General features: G+C 39.7%; 1 pseudogene; it reads left to right on the top strand.

Moving 5' to 3' along the window:
* The first annotated feature begins 117 nt into the window (after positions 1 to 117).
* On the top strand, positions 118 to 9,006 carry LOC103640145 (L-Ala-D/L-amino acid epimerase-like; annotated as a pseudogene).
* Positions 9,007 to 20,635: the final 11,629 nt, after the last annotated feature.

Below are 20,635 nucleotides of genomic sequence, written 5' to 3'. Positions count from 1 at the left end.
TAATTGGTCCATGGATACACTAGTGTGAGCTACTTGAGCCATGGTAGTGAAGTGGCTTGGATATGATAATATGCTCAACAAGTATGATGGAGGAGCTCATTACATATGAGACATGACATGGTGTCATGCGGTAAGGTGGAGAAGATCAAGAGACATGGCTTGTCTATGATGGACCAGGTTGCTAGTGTGAAGGGCAAGTTAGACGCTTAGGTGCGATGGACCATATATGGCGGTGAAGCAAGAGCATGGCTTAGCGTCAATGAATTGGGTGCAACGATAAAGAGCAAACCAAGTTACAATCGATAAACCAATAATACCACATGATTACATGAAGTGCAACATATCATTAAATGGAGATCAAGCCAAGTGTTTATTTATGTTGTTCATCAAGTGGCTTAATGAAGAATGATGGTGGAACTTCATGCTATGAACAATGATCATAGGTAGCATGGTTGGCTACACTATGGATAGTCATTATTTATTTATACTACTTATTAAGGCTCTAAGGGTAGCCTACCTTTTTTGGTTCTGCCATACGTGAATCTGGACCGTTCGCTTCATCTAGGGCGATCCGACCGTGCTCCGCCCCCGCCCCTCCCCCTCCCCCGTCCCAGCCATCCCTGCCTTTGGCAACCACCCCGCCCCCACCCATCGCCGTGCAGGCACCGCCCCGCTCACCCTTCGGCGGCATCGCCCACGAGGCCGATCCACCGCCAACAGCCCCCCACCGCCACCACCCGCCTCCGCGCCGTCTCGCCGTCCCCGTCCTTACCCTCCCCCGTGGGCTCGTTCGGCTTCAACGCGCTCAAGGAGACCTTCTCCGTGGACGTGTCGGCGGCCGGCGCACGCCCGCTCCACGTCCCGCTCGTCGCGCCCTTCACCATCGCGTCCTCGCGCCTCGCCATGCTCTCCAACATCATCGTGCGCGTCGAGCTCCGCAGCGGCGCCGTCGGCTGGGGCGAGGCGCCCGTGCTTCCCTCCATCACCGCCGGGGACCAGCCGGCGGCGCTCGGTATTGCGGGCCGGGCGTGTGCCGCTGCCCCCTCGGCGCCCTGCTGTAGGATGTTGCCGGTGTGCTCCCCGGACACGACTTCGCCTTAGTGAGGGATCTGCAGCTTCTCTCGTCGTGCTTCGGCAAGTAAAATTTGCCTTGCGATACCGCGGTGGATTGGCTGGTGTTTGATCATTGATCCTAGGATCGAGGATAGGATAGGAACATGATTTCTCATACGGATTCCTTTAGGGCTCCTTTAACATATACTAGCACATATGGAGGCGTTCCAGTTTTTTTCCCTTGGAAATTGATGAGATGCAGACATAAGGAACTGACATAGTTTCTCACTGATTCTCATTTTTCTTGATGGCCATTCAATTGCTTGATTTCTGTTTAGACTTATTAATGATTAGTCCTATGGTTGTATTTGATTGTATCCTTTTCCATTTAAGGCCAGAGCAGGAGTGGAGATGGCGCTGATTGACGCGGTTGCTAATAGCATTCGCATACCTCTGTGGAGATTATTTGGAGGAGCGTCAGATAGTGTGACAACTTACATCACGATATGATTACCTCACTGCACTGACTCCTACTCCTGAAGGCTTTTAAATGCCATAACCAAAATTTTATCCTGATATTTCACTATTTAGATTACAATCGTGACCCCAATGAAGCTGCTCAATTGGCTACTGAATACCGCGGACAAGGGTTTCAAACTCTGAAGCTCAAGGTTGGGAAGAACTTGAATTCAGATATAGAAGTTCTGAAAGCTATACGACTTGTCCATCCAGATTGCTCATTTATTTTGGATGGGAATGAGGGATACACAATAAATCAAGCAATTGAAGTTCTCGATAGACTAAATGGTCTGTTTATTTGGTAATTTATCCATCTGATCAGTTTTCAATTTTGTATCGCATTTCAAAATTTCAAAACATAGGGAGCATCAACATGCTTGGTAGTTGGCACTTCTTAGTGTTAATTTGAATGTGTTCACAGCTATACTGATATACAATTCTCCAAATTGTTAATGAATATGTTCTCAACAAGTATGATATTGCATCGATTGGATTTAGGAATTATGAATAAGTATATTATATGCCCTAGCATTCTGAACTCTGTACCTAAATTTAGCTTTACTTCTCTAAGCCTGTTTCATTCAGTTACCTTGGCCGCAACAGTTGTAAAGTAAAACTGAATGCTACTAAAAACATTAGTTCTCTTTTTATGTATTTTGATTGTTCCAAGCAGCATAATTAATTACATAGTGATTTTGAAATGTTCTTTTCAGTTAGTCAGTACTTTGATGTATATCAGGATTAATCTCTGGTGTTTAAAACTTCTTTGTTGAGGGAGGAAATGATGTACCATCTGTTAGAAGATGCATTTATCTGATGCTCTGTTGGTGGTGTTCTTGACCAACAGGATGTAGAGGAAGCCGCAAGGAAAGATGAAGCAGCTCAAAAGCGAGCTACTGATATCGTTTCGGGAGCGGTGCAGATGAACGGCTGCGTGCTATTCCAACATGAGCCCAGAGTGTTCAACAACAATTAAGATACTGAGATGATAACATGGTTGTGTCGGGCTACTGTTTTTAGTTGTGGTTTCGTTTGCGAAACTGGTTCTCTTAGTAAGGAATTTTATTTCACATTTTCTAATACTAATTGCAGCAGTTAATGTTATGATGCTATGGTCCTATATGTCGTATTAAAATATTTGTCATACATGGTACTAAACCAATAATTGAGTGCATAATGGTGATCAAGGTAAAGTTAGAAAGGAATCTTCATATGTTGGTGGATTTGTTTGAGCCTAAAATGGGTCTATATGACAAGTATGTTCTACTTATTGACTTCAACAACCTTTACCCTTCAATAATCTAGGCAAATGATGAATACTTACAATCTCATTGAACTGATGGATCCTTATGCCAAACAGTTCGGGAACATTCCTTGGTGCTAATGAAGACTCAACTAGAACCCTTGCAGAAATCGAGAAGAAGATTGCAAGGGCTACCGTGTTACCCAGAAATCATGGGGGAGGTACTACATAATATTTGCAATTATATACCATATTTTGTGGTTTAATTGTTCCAGTTTGGTCAGAGAATTGATTAGCTCTAGGAATATACATGTGCTCTAGGAATATACCATAACTTTAGGAATATACCATATTTGCAATTATATACCATATTTTTTCTGATGAGAACCAACACACTTGGGAACAAACCAACTCAATAGTTAGAGTAAAAGAACAAGGGATATAGTGATTTACATGGAAAAAATAAATGTTAAACAATATGCAGTAAAATGCTACTTGTTAGTAACATTTTCCACCCAGGGAACCCTTCACTGATATAATGAACATTTACTCCTTCGGTTTATACCTTGGATTTGTGTTTGTTTTGTCTTAAAATTAATTAATTATTAAATTGTTACTAATGAGCTATTGGAATGCAATTCCCTACGTGGCATCTTTCTTGATTTATCTCATGAATGTAAAAGAAGGGGAGAAACTATGTTCCCATATGAGGTGAGTGCAAGAAAAAAATTATGAATTTTTATTTTTTTATTATGCATTTATTTATGCAGCCATTCTAAACTCCTCCACCTGGTCCCTTGGTCTCCATCAGGAAGCCACCATAGGCTCATAACATAAGTTCTATCAGCGTTCAACGCGCCTTTATGTCCTTCCCTTGTGATTCTCTAGCAATTGGACCATGTCCATCCTTTGGTCAGATACTGAACATATATTGCTATGTTAAATTAGTCAACACAAGGATTTTACATAATGTTGTCACCATGGTGCTCTTAGGTTGGTGGTTGTTCAAATTGCTTTATTTATTTACATCTCCATTGCACGCTGCTGGTTGTTGGCGATTTCTTGTTTTTATCTCCAATTGACTGAACTTTAGTTTTCTTATATAGTTTGAGGCTTGGCCATGCCTTTAAATATAGATATTGCACTGTTCAAGCTAGACATTGATGAGCTGATAGCTGATTATGCCAAGGTAATTTTTCAAATTCTCTCCTTGTGTGCACATGTGGTAACACCGAAACCGAAGTTTCGGCGTTTACTCAAATCATGGGTAGGTCTGGTAGACATTACTAGCCTAATCGAGAGGCAATTTACAAAATCTCCAGGCTCCAGCCGGAAGTATCCTGTGTTCACAAGCCCAAGTCCTATTTCAACAGCTGAAAAAACTAAACGAAAAGATTTGAGAAACTCACATCAATCTAAAATTGCAACACTATCAACAAAGATGTTTAGCATTATTCCACCACCATAACTCAAGTGGGGGACCTTGTTTTAGGTCTAGATCGTCCACCATCTTCTGTATAGATTCGATATCACCTGTTGCTGAGAGGGAGTGAATCCACAGGCTGTCTGCATCCTCACTGCTCACAAGAAAACAAAAAATAATGACAATTACCAACAAGGGGCAAAAATCTTCACAATAAAATGGACATGACAAAAGAACTGTTTGAGGTACAAAGAAAACAAGGGGGGTTTAGTAAAATATAGACATACTCTGTAACTTCAAAGATTTCTTTGACTACAAGTGAGTTGTCCCGTGAACAGAACTCCAGAAGCTAGACAGAGATTCACAAACAATTTCTATTAAGATCTGATTCATCATGGTAACTTTTATGTAGACTAATCAGTAACAAACTACAAAAAAAGACGACCTAATAGTATCTCCAAGAGTTCTCAAAACACTCTCCCAATCCAGAAGTTTTGGCAACATTGAAAAAACACATCCCTAAAAACTGCCAACCCTAGCTCCCAATCTTTTAGCACTTGGGAAAACTGAGACCCCTGTACGTGGGACTAGGCATTTTTTCATCGACACCAAAACACCGAACTGCTTCATCCATTTCAGTTTAGATCAGAATTTGTATATGGTATGTTTAGGATATATATATAATCTAGACCAAGATAATTACTGCTCACGATATGTTCTGTTCTTCATAGCTATTTATTGATTGGGTAATGCATGGCCAGATTATGTTGTTTGGCCATTGTGAGACAAACTTTTTCTGCATTTCTAGGTCATATATGAATTCTTATTCATGGAGAACTCCATCTTAAAGTGTTTAGTTTGCAGTTCAACCTTTATTGAAAGATGGCACTGAAAAAAAATTACTGCTAAGCTTATTCTGTCTTTGAATTTATCCATGATTCTGAATCATATTATTTTTACTTTATCTGTATCACCTTCTTTTTCCCCTATATAAATAGTGTCTATAAAGTCCGGTATTAAAACACGAACCTACTGCTTGGTGCATAGTAGTATTGAATGTGGGGACCCTAATTGGCCCTTTTTTGCTTTTATTTAGCTTATTCTTCTAATAACACCGATTTAGTTAGATATAGATCTTCTGTTCTCGGTCGCACTGTGTTATTTAAATCCTGCTCCAAATTGAAAATGCAATTCTGTTATTGGAAGGTTTTAATTAAGATACTCGTTTTCGAATCAAACTGCTGCTTAGGTCTCCTGTTCTTCAGCTGAAGATCATACTTGTTGTGGAGCCTTTGATCCCTTCAGAGGGACCAAGGATTTAGTTAGAGGAGCTGCCTAAAGCTGAGAGGGTTGGAGTTGGACTTGCTCTCTCAAATTTTGAGAATCCAGACTTGAACCTAAAAGGTAAATAGTTGGGTTTTGGAAAGCTTTTTTATTAGAAATAAATTTCTTTTGTGAATTATTAGTTCACTTCATTGATATGCTTACCTAATTCTTGTTGTGTAGGGAGAAAATTTACAATTGCTCAAATTAAGGAATCCAAACATCAACATGAATATATATACGCAGCTCGGAGACTAGGATGAGGTAAATAGTTGGGTTTCAAAAAGATTTTTTATTAGAAATAGATTCTTTTGTCAATATGCATACCAATCTAGAATATAAAAAGTCCATCTTGACCAAACAATTCAACCCTAGATGGTCCAAATCAATTTGATTAGTCATGGTAATATCGTGTTATTTACCATTATATTCATGTTCTGTATCGAGAACATTCACATTAGATTGTTAGACTGAAAACGATATTTTTAGCCTTGTAAGCTACAATTTTTGGACTGACAATATGGTTACCAAAAATGATTTGATTAGGTACACTACACATCTGAATATCTGACAGCATTTTCACCCTCAAAATTTACGCATCGTATGTGGTTCTGTCCTGTCTTCTGATTTGTCTAGACCATGGACAATACTATCAAGGCTATTATTATTTTATCATTTCAATGATAGGTTGGTATGCATGTTCATCGTATCCCTCAACTATGAACCTGATGTTTTGTGATAATTTAGGACCTAGGTCCATATTCTGCCACCATTTTTACCTATCGGTCCTTTACGATTGTGCTAGCTTCCAATTGTACTTGAAAGTGGACAGATAAAAAACTAGAGACAGTTACAGAGACGTTCTCACCTCCTTTGCTTTTTTGCCATCCATGATTTGCAGATAGTGGACATCTTCAGTAGCAGCTGTCGTGGCCACCATAAGAATCCTCCTTCAGAGTCATATGTCCTTAGTGAGGTGAGAGACTGGGCAACACTGCCCAAGTCCCAACAATGTGTTGCTCAACATCTTTCTTAGGTTGGGGTTTTGCAAGATCATGTTGAAAGTGGAGGCTGTGTGCAAGGCGTGACAGCGTGTCGTGGTCAAGGATCCTAAGCTCTAGCGCCACATTCATATCACATTTGTTCTGGAATGGTCATCCACTAAGCTCAATTTCTTGTAAGCTATAATTACCGCTGAATTAGCTGACCAACATTTATATTGCCACTTGTAGAGATCATGAATGGTCCCTAGGGTTGGCTTGGTTCACGCTCCATTATCGCTGCTTGCAGCGCGTTTTCCGACATCGTTCTTCAAGCAAACATGTGAGTTGGCTCCTATTTTCACTTAGCTTGTGGATTGTGTGAGCTTAGATGGGGAGTCCTTGCAAGCTGCTTTGTCTAGGCAAGTTCTGAATTCTATACAGTGGATTCTTGTACAGTGGATTCTTGTGATACCAATGTGGTATATATCTTTGTTCAGAGCATACAGTGAATAGATGAGATTATCAACTGATTTTTTTCATCACAAGATTGTTGCCATGAATTTTGAGGAGAATATAACTCTCTGTTAGTTAGGTTATTGAAGGTCGAGCTAATTTTTACATTCCTAGCTATATAATGGTTTCAAGTTAACAAGGACTTATCATTTTATAATTTCAGAACAAAGCAGGTTCATGAAATTACCGCAAGACTGCTAGATATTCATGATAAGATGATGTTGATAAATAATAAAGAGGTGAGTAAACTGTTTCTTATCAGCCTCTGTGTCTCAGTTTTGACCTTTAGGAAATGCTTTTTTTCAAACTTTCTCTTGTTTTTTAGCCAACCACTGATATGTGTTTGATACACTTTTAGGATATACGCTTAATATTGCACCAGTCGGACTATATGTTGGATTCTGAAACCAATTCACTGCTTCAAATTGAAAACTCTAGGAGCTATTATTTTGCCATCAATGCTGCAACTTTCTGTTGTTCCATCAGGTTGCTACTGAATTTACCTGACCATGCTTGCCTAGTTGTTTTGTTTAGCTATTTTGGGGTGCACAGATTATTTTGCACTAGACACTGAGTTCATTTTATCTCCTGTCTAACGATGGCCACATTAGCTTTCAGCACACGATTCAATATAATTAATTCCAATGATCTATGTAGTTGTCTCTATAGCTATTTGAATGGATAGCATGCAGTTTTGTGTGCTTTGTTCTGCTTTGTTGGCTACTATTTTTATTCGAATCTGCTCCATTACAAGTGAGTCTTTTGTAACAATGGATAATACTTTTTGAGTGGCAATTAGCTATTTTTATTTGAATCTTTTGTAGCAATGGATAATCTTTTGTTGGCTACTATTTTTCCCCGTTGGCGTCCATGGCAGGACCTACCTAAGGTAGCCCAGCAAAGCACTAGCCCCTATCCGCACGACATTGCCCCTACCTTTCACCGCCCAGATGCCAGACACAACGCCTAGTGCCCAGCCGCCATGGCCAGGTCCCCAGTGCTCAGTGCTAGGATGCCCGCCTTGACTTCATGGAATATTATAGCTATGTTCCCTCCAACACTGGAAAATGAGCCGCTAATGTGGAAAACTAGGAGTTAGATTGATCGATTGGTTGGGAGTTTGGAGGTATTGTTTTTACACCATATTTCTAAAGAATGATGCTTGGTCACTTGATTGGCATGGTCATTTCTATTTTTCTTTGTCCGCTCAGGATTAGCAATGCTAGAATCTGTATGGATTCTGTCAGCTGTTCGCCTACTGATGCTTATGTGTCAATTCAGTGAGACTGGAGTCATGCACTCCATACAAATCTATACAAAATAAAAGTAAGTTTGTTTTGGTCTTGATTTTTTATGAATGTTCTGGTGTAAATTCGTTTATTTGTTTTGTTTGATTTATTTCTTGAGAAGTTGGAGCTATTGAAGATTTGTCCTTGCCAGTTTGTATTATCAGTTTGACAATTACAGGTATCCAATTGTGTTGGTTAATGTCCTTTGGTGAATTACTGAAATTTCTATTGGAGTTGAACAATCTACTGTATGGAACTCTGGATAGCATGCTATGCTAAAAATGGCTCATGATTATATATACAGATAGATAGAGAGAAAAATGTAAAGAGCACGTTTTAAAAAGCTAACATAGATATTGCTAAAGAAGGTGCTAAGAGTTTAGTGCTATATATCTAAATATATGTATCTGTTCAGACATTAGATTTCTCGTTTTAGGTGGTTGGCATTGCAGTGATGCTCGGTGAAATCATAAACTACGTGCAGTCCCTACAACGACAAGTTGAGGTAAATTTCCACTATCAGTTCACAACTGGAATGACTCATTGTTTTGTCGTTCTAGAATGGAACAAGGGTCGACCTATTCTCTCTGAAAACCTTTTTTCTTTTCGCATTCCGTTTCGTAGTTTATGTCCATGAAGCTGGCCATCGTGAATCCCTAGGTGGACTTAAATAGCCTGCCTAATGTCCTCCCTAAAGATGTGAGGACACACATACATGATCGCTCGCTTCACGTTACTACATTTGGTTTCAGGTATGGATCAAGGGGCCCTAGCTCACATTTTGTTCCTGTTTGTGATCAGGTACATCAGTCTTGTGGCCCACCACATTTCTCGCTGGAGACCTCAGGCGCTCCGTTGTCGTACCTCTGCCAGCCTCACCATGGAAGCCCTCTTGGCTACATGGACAACCAGAGTTGTATGCACCCACTTGACACGGCGTTTTGCCTGGTGATAAATTTGCAGTATCATTTCCTCAACGGTGTTAGCGATGCATCGTCTCAGGTAAAAAAAGCAACCATTGTCTTGTGACTCTTAACTAGCTTAGACCATATTCATGCAGTGACACTAACGGTGAACATCGATACGTCACATAGGTTGGGAATTTCTGGCCTTGCATTTCCAAGGGCCGGTGAATAGGTGATCTTGTAGTCTCTGTGTTGTTGTGCGCTTGCTGATTTTAGACATCCAGTTAGCTTTAACAATGCTTGCTCATGCCTTTACATCCTGCCAGTAATGTGTGACTGACACAAGATTTTGTTTTCACTCCCCACAAGTTGAAACAATTGAGCTTTTTGTTTATTTTCATAAAATGAAACAATTAGTGTGGACGTAGCTTAATCTTTTGCTATTGCTTGTTCTGATCTCTGAAGCCACCTGATCGACCATTAGTTTTTATTCTGCGATTCAATCAATGAATCAATGTTCCAACATTTTATATATATGTACTAATTTTCTATTTTCTTTTCAGTTGCAGCTAATTTGATGCTTGTGTTTGTGGAAACCAAGAGGTGGTGCTGATTCATTGGAAACCTAGTTGTGTATGAATGGGTTTCCAGCTACTTCTATTCTTGGAGATAGAAACCAACATGTTTGGTTTTTGTTTTTATTCGCTTTAGAACAACTCATTTTTGTACAGAAAGAGGCATTTAGCTATAATTGTTTGTTGTAGTATGTTTACCGCAGGATAGCCGGTTCCATGAAATACATAAAAACCTAATATTGTTGCTATATTTGGTTTATTCATGCTCTTATGGAACCTTTAATGAGGATTTTTTCTATATCAAGATATCATCATCATTATTATTTCATATCATACTTCTAGATCTATATAGCACACTTAAAAGAGTTTGTTATTTACGTGTACTTGTTTGCTCATAAATCAACCTTCTTTGCTGTTGTCTCAAGGAGGAGCGGGCGTTCACGAGGCCGCTCGGCGCTCTACCTTGCCTCGCCCTTTTGAAGGACTCCGCTTTCTAATTTTTACCTCTTCTAAATTGTTCCTAGACATTGGAGCTCGTTGCAAGTGGCAAATCCCTTATACTTGAAGGTTGTAATGTAGTGGCCCCATTGCAACGCACGGGCACTGACCTAGTCATTTGATGAAGAATGGAGGAACATCATGATATGTTCAATGATCAAAGATAGTATAGTTGACTACACTATGAATGATCATTATTCATCATTTGATAAAGGATGATGAAGGAAGTCTATACTATGAACAATGATCAAGGTAGCATAGTTGGTTATAGTAGGATGATCATTGTTCATCATTTGATGAAGAATGATGGCGGAACCCCATGTTATCAGCAATAATTAAAGGTAGTATGGTTGGCTACACCAATAGATGATCATTGCTAATCATTTGATGATAGAGGTTAATGTTTATGTAACGTCATTATTTGAAGAGATGAAGTAGAATGCGCAAGGCAAAGGTATGACTTGTAGGATATTTCTTTCCACTGGTCTAAGGTTATGTAAAGAAGTGAATGATTGGGTTTAGAATATATAGTTGTACTATCGAGAAGGGAAAACTTGTTTGCATATCGGCCATTAGTGCCACTTAAGTGATCTAACTTTGCATACATTGGTCCAACACTACCACAGTTCACAAGGTTCGACGATCCTATAAGAAGAACTCTATCAACTACAGTTACGTCATATGGTCCGATGTCAGACCAGTTTGATGCGCCATGGAACTCTTTGATCTATTTCCATAGACCATTGGGCCATACCCAATAGTTTGATGCTCCACTATTCACATGGCCCTACAATCAAGCTCTCTCTTATTGATTATGTGGAGGAATCAAACCATCATTATTCATTCGAGGACCCTAAAACTTTAGGGTTTGATGCCTCTAAAACCCTTCTAGTTTTCTAACTTTGGAAAGAATATAAATGAGTTTTTGATCCAAACTTCTTTTGGGTCTCATCTAAGGTACCTAAAGCTAAAGACAACTGGTGTGCACCACACTAAAATTAATAGACTTACCTAGGTCAATCTACTAGTTCATACCTCCTTTATAGTACATGTTGGTCACTTGTTCTCAATTGCTATGAATCAACATCAAGGCAACACATTTGTTATATGTTAAAGACTTTCGTCCTTCGAAGCATTATTCCCTCTCGGGTATAATGAATCTTAGACAAAGGTCATAAAGAACAAGTCTTCATCATTCACAGATATAAAAACATAATTACAAATGTAATATCATGTCACAAATTTACTTCATAACGAATGTATTGATACTATCAAAGTTTGTATTACATTGATACCTTCGGCTTGCTTGAAGGTGACGCGAGTGCGATTACAATCCAACATGAATAGTACGGGGGTACTGTTCATCTATTTATAGGCAATCGTACAACTTCGTACGTTATTACATTCATGCCCTCAACAATTACATACAAGGTTTACAAATGTCATAGGGACAACATTGTCATTTATACTCAACAACTTGAACAACACATTCTCCCTGTGTCGCCTTCCTGCTTCATCGTGACGAAGCTTGCTTCGTCGTACGTCCCTTGATCTATGTCGAAGCTTTTCTGGTAACGAAGCTCCTGTAATACTTGATAATATACTAGAAACAAATGGTTAGCCATGTTTTGAGGACCTTTGGAAGATGAAGCCCCCAACAGTAGCCCCTCGCAGTATTAGTTTGTTCCTTTGTAATAAATTCAGACTGTGAAATGAACAAAGGTCTTTAGTCAAAGGTCCAAAAAAACACCTTCCATTCGCTAGAATAGCGAAACCTTTTGTATCGTGGGGCCCATCGTGCAGTGGTGCTTTGCATATATATATATATATATATATGAGGGTTGCGATGAAAATATTTTTCGTGCTACCAAGCTTGTGTTGGGTATGTTGTTTTAACTTTCTTATTCTGTAACCGTGATTGCTTTGGAGCTTTGGCTTTTTATTTCAATCAACGCTGAGATGGCCGAAGAGAAGAAAAGTGTGGACCCCACACTAGCTGCTTTTTATGAAGCTATGGAAAGGAACAATGTTGAAAAGATTACTGATGAAATTTTAGCTGGGTTGTCTGGAGATTCTAGTGACAACGAAGATTTTGATATAGAGAGTGACAACGATGACGCCGAAGACCGGCCATGGAGGCCAAGTCTTGTTGTATTTGGAAAACCCACTGTTAAGAAAGGACAGATTGAGGCAATGAAAGGCAAATATTTCCGTGATACAACTATAGTGAGGGCCAGAGGAAAGAACATTGTTCCTATTCCTGAACCTGATGAAGTGGTAGTTTTCAAGGGCTTTATGAAGGCTAGGCTTCAGTTTCCTTTGCATAAGATTTTGGTCTAAGTACTTAAAAGGTTCGAGATATATCTTTATCAGCTCACCCCCGAAGCTTTGATTAAAATCAGGGTTTTCATCTAGGCAATGAGGAGCCAAGGGTTGGATCGGACGTTGACTGCTTCTGCAATATACATGAATTATCTTATCAGATGAAGGCGATGGGGAAGGAGCAATATCATAACAATTTTGGTTGCTACTCCTTCGTATACCGCTCTGATGCGAGACGCTCTATCCCCACATTTCGGAAGAAATGACCAGGATCTTGGATGAAGCAATGGTTTTATGTTAAGAATGATTTGGTTGAGAAGGAGGATGTAAAAGATATAATTCAACATCCAATACAATCATGCTTTGGCATCCGAAGGCCCTCGATTGTGAATAGTGATAAGGCTCAAGCCTGCCTGGTAGCCTTCATCACTGTGTGCAGCTACATTGGCACCAGAGACTTGGTCCAAGAGCACATAGCTTTCAAGGTATGGACCCTTGTTAATGGATGGGAGATGCCGAAGGAGACCACGGATAGTTCAACCGAATGTGGTCTAATTTATTTGAAATATACATACTGCTACAAAAATCAGTTTGGGGAGCCAGATGACGCATGCTCAAGGCCATTAAGGCGACCACTGATGATTTGTTGGGGGGCTTACACGAAAGCCGAAGACGAAGCCATGAATATTGCCTTTGGCGCCCGTAGAAAGAAAAAGGTTGAATAGAGTTTTTAATGTCATTGGTTTTGTCTATCCCGATTACTGCTTTCCGGCTCGAAAGCAAGGGACGAAAAAGAGAATTGCATCAATCACCCCTTCTACCGCGCCGAAACCAAAGAGAATGAAAGTTGTAACTCACCAGCTGAAGTCATATTTTTTGGTGAGGGCTGCTATACTGCCTGCTGCAGGGGTTTGAAGATAGAGATTGTTGAATCCGCCGAAAATATCCTCCTAACTTTAGAGGTAATATTCTTTTTGTTTTTTCCTTGCTTTAAATCGAAGAAAATTTCATCTAATGTTATTTTTGAATTTTTTTGAACAGACGATGAGAATACCCGCTGCAGCAGCCGAAGTTCCCACCATTTAATTGGACAAAACAACAGCAGCGAGTTCTAAGACCGAACAGCAGCCGAAGCTGTAGAGTTCTCTAGTGGCGCCAGGGTAATCAACGATGGCAGCCGCTTCGGCAGCAACACCTAGGAAAGGTAGGATGATGGCCAGTGTCTAGACGTTGTTCTAAGACCTTCGAAGATGGCTACTCCTGCTCCTACTAGGGTTTCTAAATACAAAGTTGAAGAATTGGAAGAAGTTGTCGCTGCAAGTGCTGCTCCTGATTGCACTAAGGACGGACCTTCAGAAACTAGACCAACAGAGTAAATAAACGAGAGTCTGCCATGGAAGTTATCATTGCCGATACCTAAAGCAACGTCGACCAAAGATCTTGATTTTATTATGCGAAGTGTTTGGGAAAGAAATTAACACAGAGGCAAATTGCCAAGGCCTAACATTACGCTAAGGAATTGAAGTATCCTCGAGGGTCCCTAGTGTACAAAGGTGATGAAGAGAATGACTTTCTATACTGCCTTCCTGACAGCAAGGAAATCGATGTCTGCTGAGAAATGATGGACAACATGGGTTATCCGAAGCTTGAGCTCGGGCTGTCCTTAATGCCGAAGGATCATCTAGCTGACTGCTTAGCTTACAATAGCTTGAAGGTTGTTCTTAATTTTATTGACTTGTGTTAGCATTTGACAAATGTTTTAATTAAAGTATTTACTTGTTTTTGTCATTATCAGGGGCTTATTTTAAGTAAGGCTTTAAAAGCATAAAAAGATTGCGAAGATGAGAGCACAAAAATAGCCTTCGGGAATTTGCGCTTGGAGATTATAACCCTTCGAAATGAGGCGCTTGGAAAAGATAAAATCCTACTTTCTTTGGTCGAAAGGTTAAAGACAAGCGAAGCTATCTTGGCCAAATTCTCCGAAGTGGACCAAAAAATTCTAAAATTTGAGAAAGAAAAAGAAGCAGATGCAAAACGTATAGCTGATCTCGAATATGCTTTATCTATTCAAGTTGGATTGCATAGATCTGAAGTAGCAGGATTGGAAAAGAAGCTTGATGAAGTTACTGAGAATTTCAACGTGGAGCAATCGAAACGCGAGATATCCGACACCGAACGGTTGAGGGTTCAAAAGAATGTTGAAGAGCGTCGACATGCAAAGGAGGAATGCTATAACATAGCCATACAGTGCTCAGACAAATTAAAAAAAATGCTTTTTACTAGTGTTGGCGCGTTCTCGGCTGAGTGGAATTTCATTCGTGGTGACCCCGAGGGCGTGATCAAACGGATTGAGGACGAAATCGAAGGATTTGACAAAGTTCTCACTGGCAGTGGGGATTTTTGTGCCTACATCGGCTCTCGGGGAGCTGTATCTTTGCTTGAAAAAGCTGGTTGCGAACATGTGAAGGCTATAATTCAGCCAGACTTCATAGTTTCAGCGACTGACATCAAAGAGCGTTCAGCCAAAGCTATTGCCCTTAGTGGGAAATTTCTGTTCTGAAGTGTGGATGAACGGCGGCGAGAGATAGTAGACGAAGCTATCAGGCAGAGCAAAGAAGAGTCTCATCTTGCCTCAGAACAAGCAAGAAAAGCTGAAGAGGTCGCTGAGCACGAAAGACGTATAGGTACATTTGTCATATTTTAGCTTCGTAAGTGTTTTAGCTTCGTATTTGATAAAAAACTTATATTTTGGTGTAGCTGAACTCTCTCCTCCTCCAGAGCCATACAACCCTGACACCGATCCAGCTCTGAAGGGTACTCTTAATGATATCAGAATAGTGAATGCAACAACTGATGAAGCTGTAAATATACTTCTAAACGAAGCTGCTGAGAGAGTCCTAAAGGAGGAGGATTAGACTATGTATAAAAACATTTGCAGAATTTTGTATGATGTTTTCATGTAAAAAACAATTGCAAACTATGTGTCTCATGATGTAATATATTTCTTTGTGTAGCGTGAAATTGTCATACGTACCGTTTTGAGCCGAAGGCGAAAAAACACCTTCCCTTCTTTTCACGCTTCATAAAGAAAAAATCCCTTTTCGCCGAAGCGGCATTATTGAACTTGAAGGTCTTGCCACAGGTCTTGCATAAGGAATACCGTTGCCAAAGTGACAGTATTAGTCCCAAAGGTCTTGCTGTAGGTCTTGTATGAAAAATTCTTTAGTTTAATAGCAATGGGTGGAGTTGCAGCATCCTATCATAATTCTTTGTCAAAGATACTCTTAGCTTCGTAGGTTAACCATTGTGGACGAAGGAGCAATTTCTCTTCTTTTCCACTATTTTGAATTATGCAAGATGATGAATGATGTGATGTTATGATGCAGGATGATGCGATGATATGATGCAACAAATGTTGATAAAAACACTTTGTAATAGTAAGACTCTATATCCCCTTAGGAATGACTTTGGAGTCTCTTCACCTTTTACTTAGGTGGCATTTAAGCTCTGCATCCCCTTAGAAATGACTTTGGAGCTTCTTCACCTTTTACTTAGGCGGTATTTTACTATGCATCCATGTAGGAACAACTTTGGAGCTAAGCTCTACATCCCCTTAGGAACGACTTTAGAGCTTATTCACCTTTTACTTAGGTGGTATTTTAGCTCTACATCCCCGTAGGAATGACTTTGGAGCTTTTTCACCCTTACTGTTACACTCGATGGTGTAACCATAGATTTATTGCAACATATCGAAGGTTGTACCTTCACAAATTGTTTCTGAGGTAAGAACATGTAAACAAGAGAAATAAAAATTACAATAGGTGTATATGAAAGTTTTTAACCTAGCCCCTCTGTAGCTTCAGTAAGTGTGCCTTGACTCTAGAACAGTGCTATTAACTGTTCGAGCTTCGTACTCTTCCCTTGCATCGTGTTGTTGCTGAATTTGGCACTGCCCTTCGGGCTGCTGGTTGTGGGACAAAGTTGGAGCTATGACTGGTGGTTGTGGCAAGGCCCATTTAGCTGGAGAGTGGTTTGCCGAAGCTACTGAAACTGTAGGATGTGAGAATGGCTATTGATTGCCCACATACTCAGGAACGTACGGGGAATAACACGAAGTAGCATATAGGACTTGCTTCGACTGATTCTGCTGTGCTTTGGTCTCAGCTATCCCCTTTTGCTTCTGTATTGTAACTTGGCAGGTCCTAGTTTTATGCCCCTTATCCTCTCCACAGAACAAGCAGAACAACCTTCTTGATTGTGAGTTGAATCTTCCTCCGAAGCTTCGTCCCCCACTGCCTCTTGGAGCTGGTGGTCTAAAGGAGCTTTGCTGCGTCCCAGTTGACTGGGAACTGTGTTGGTGTCCTTGGTTGTGATTGCCTCTGTCTTCACTTTGGCTGGGATTGTGTATCATCCTGACATGCCTTGAGTGGAGCCTTCTTCCGAAGCCCCTGATCATCTTAGAATATATGTAAGCTTCTTCCCTTCTTTGCCGGAAGTCATTGTCGGCCCTGATGTACTCATCCATCTTTTGGAGAAGCTTCTCCAGTGTTTGTGGGGGCTTTCTAGCGAAATATTGCACTGTTGGACCTAGACGAAGTCCCTTGATCATGGCTTCAATGACAATCTCATTTGGCACCGTTGGCGTCTGAGCTCTTAGACGTAGAAACCTTCGGACATATGCCTGCAAATACTCCTCATGGTTCTGTGTGCACTAAAATATGGCTTAAGCAGTCACTGGCTTCGTCTGAAAGCTGGTGACTAACATATCCTTCAACTTTTGCCATGATGTAATTGTTCCTAGCCGCATAGAAGAATACCAGATCTGAGCAACACTCTTGACTGCCATGACGAAGGATTTTGCCATGACAGCGGTGTTTTCGCCATATGATGATATAGTTGCTTCGTAACTTATGAGGAACTGCTTCAAGTCCGAATGCTCGTCATACATGGGAAGTTGGGGTGGTTTGTACAAAGGTGGCCATGGGGTAGCCTGCAATTCTGTAGATAGGGGAAAGCATCATCAAAGGCAATGTTATCATGATGAAAATCGTCATACCATATGTCATTATAGCTTGGGCTTTCTTGACGAAGCTCTCTCTGTTGTGGCTTATGCCCTTGCTCGTTGTCTTGTGTGATGTGACGCATCTCTTCGGCTGCTTCATCAATCTTTTTCTGGAGTTCAGCCAGCTGAAGCATCTTCTCCCTTCTTCTCTCCACTTGTTGGTGGATAGCTTCTAGATCTCTGATTTCTTAGTCCAACTCTTCTTCCTATGGTGTTGGGCTAATAGCTTTCCTTTTCTGGCTTCGGGCCTCCCTTACAAAGAACCCCTCTTGATTGGTGTCCAGCGGCGCAAGGGCAGCCCTTGGCATTGCTACCTTCTTCGGCGGCATGACGAAGGTAGTTGTTCGAGTTCTTCTCGTCGAAGGTGGTCGTTTGAGCTCACCGGAGATGGGCGCCAATGTTGGTCACTTGTTATCAGTTGCTGTGAATCAAGAGCAAGGCAACACATTTGCTATACGTTAAAGACTTTCGTCCTTCGAAGCATTATTCTCTCTTGGGTATAATGAATCTTAGACGAAGGTCATAAAGAATAAGTCTTCATCATTCACAGATATAAAAACATAATTACAATTGTAATATCATGTCACATATTTACTTCATAATGAATGTAATGGTACTATCAAAGTTTGTATTACATCGATACCTTCAGCTTGCTTAAAGGTAATGACGTGAGTGCGATTACAATCCAGCCTGAACAGTACGGGGGTACTGTTTATATATTTATAGGCAATCATATAACTTCATACGTTATTACATTCATGCCCTCAACAATTACATACAAGGTTTACAAATGTCACAGGGACAACATTGTCATTTGTACTCAACAACTTGAACAACACCTTCTCCCTGCGTCACCTTCCTGCTTCATCGTGACGAAGCTTGCTTTGTCGTACTTCCCTTGATCTATTTCAAAGCTTTTCTGGTAACGAAGATCCTGTAATACTTGATAATATACTAGAAACAAATGGTTAGCCGTGTTTTTGAGGACCTTCAGAAGACGAAGGCCCCCAACAGTACGGTCAAAGAAAAAAGTACTAAACTATTTGAAGTTTCAATCAACTCCAAATGACATTTAGAACTAGTCCATCCTTGACCCAAATCTATCCTTTGAAAATTGAAACTAATTACATGCTTAGGGGCATAAAAATCATCGATTTCTCAAACAATCTCTATCCTTGTGGTTTAACCTCAATTTGCTTTTATAAAACACACATTAGTCACAATAATCTTGTGTTACCATTAATCACTGAAACCTTAGAGGGCCTAGATGCTTTTACTATCTTCTATAAAGAAATATTCCATTTCAAACTCTCTATTAGGAAATGAATATGCTTGGTAATGTTTTACTGCCATGTATGTTGTGAAAAATACATATGTCATGAGCCATGATATACATACTCAGATTCACTCTAAATAAATGCAAATGTAAATAATCAGTATCTTTGTCTATACAGACTGCTGACTGAAAATAGGAATGGCATGTCACAATAATCCATTGTTCGATGAAATGACATATGGCTCTTTGCTGCAGCATTTGAGGTTCTTTGCTAGTTTTGGGATAGTTCATATTCAAGTAATAAAAATATAGTTTTCCTTCTAATTTTATTTTAAGAGCTATGGATTGGAACATTGGCAACATGAAACAATTCTAATCCAATATCTAGATTTAGAATTAAGATATCATTTCTACAATAAAGTATAGGAATCAACAAGTGAAAAATATTATTATTTCAAGTGATATGGGATGAGGTTGGTGAAGCGATGAAGATTGTGAAAGGGTGTTACTTTAGCTTGAGCTTGGGTGCTCAGATGTTTATAGGAGATAGGTTGATCAAGCTTATCTCCTCTAACAACTTTCCAACTCCAAATAGGAACTGACTAGACTCCTTTCTGTGCTAGGAGAGTCATCTATTTCTGGCATTGTAAGTATCTGAGAAAATGTATTTGTGAATGCAGTAAATATTTTATTCAAGGCAAAATACTTGAACTTGTAGAAAAAGTTTTGGGATAACGTAGACTACAATGTGTAATTTATTCATTTATTGCTACTGAAGTATAGTATTGTGTAGATTTAAGTTTCTTATCCATTTATACTAGCCCCTAGTTACCTATTTCATCAAGATTTAAATATTTACCCACTTCATATATTTTTCTTATGTTCATTTTATGTTTTGGTATACTATGTATTCAATTATTATGTATTTCCTCTAATATAGTGCCCATGCTCTTTACTCCTAATTTTTGCAGGATGATTAGACATCTGATGCAATCAAGGAGCAATTATTATTTATGTCACCATCTTTAGAAATACTATGCAGGAAAAGAGATAGTAGAGTTAAAGAGTTTGCTGATGTGCAACTTCTGATTCAGACACTTTGTAATGAAATCGCTGGGAATCTGCATGTTGGTGAACACTTGGAAACACCCCCATGTTAATGAGGATGATCTTTTAGTGAGGAAATTAAATGAATATCTTTCTGAACTACAAGCCCTGCAAAAGGAAAAGGTTGTTACTAATTTTATAGTTTGCTTTGCCTTTTGCAATCTATTAGAGCATCTCCAAAAGGGGCCCTATACAAGGTTGTATTTTAAAATATAGGGCTCGAAACCATAAAACATCCTCCAATAGTGACTTTATTTCATAAAAATTCGTCGAGCAATTGTAGGGCTCAATGTCTCGGGTCCTAAATATAGTGCCCCATATATTAGAGTCATATCCTTGTTTCTCTTAATTTACAATTGTTTATTTCCGAATAACATGATTTAGTTCCTAATAGTATTATCTAAAGTCTAACTATTGGAGTAAAAGTTTTTATTTTAATTTTAGGGCTCTATTTTAGAGCTCTTTGTTGGAGATGCTCTTAATTGTTAGTCTGTTACTTTCTTTTTGTGTTCCTATGCTCTAACTTTCTTTTGATATATCTGGT

The sequence above is a fragment of the Zea mays genome, chromosome 9, assembly GCF_902167145.1.
Source record: "Zea mays cultivar B73 chromosome 9, Zm-B73-REFERENCE-NAM-5.0, whole genome shotgun sequence".
Taxonomy (NCBI): domain Eukaryota; kingdom Viridiplantae; phylum Streptophyta; class Magnoliopsida; order Poales; family Poaceae; genus Zea; species Zea mays.
The sequence above is the reverse complement of the archived record's forward strand: the minus strand, read 5'-3'. Positions and strand labels throughout refer to the sequence as shown.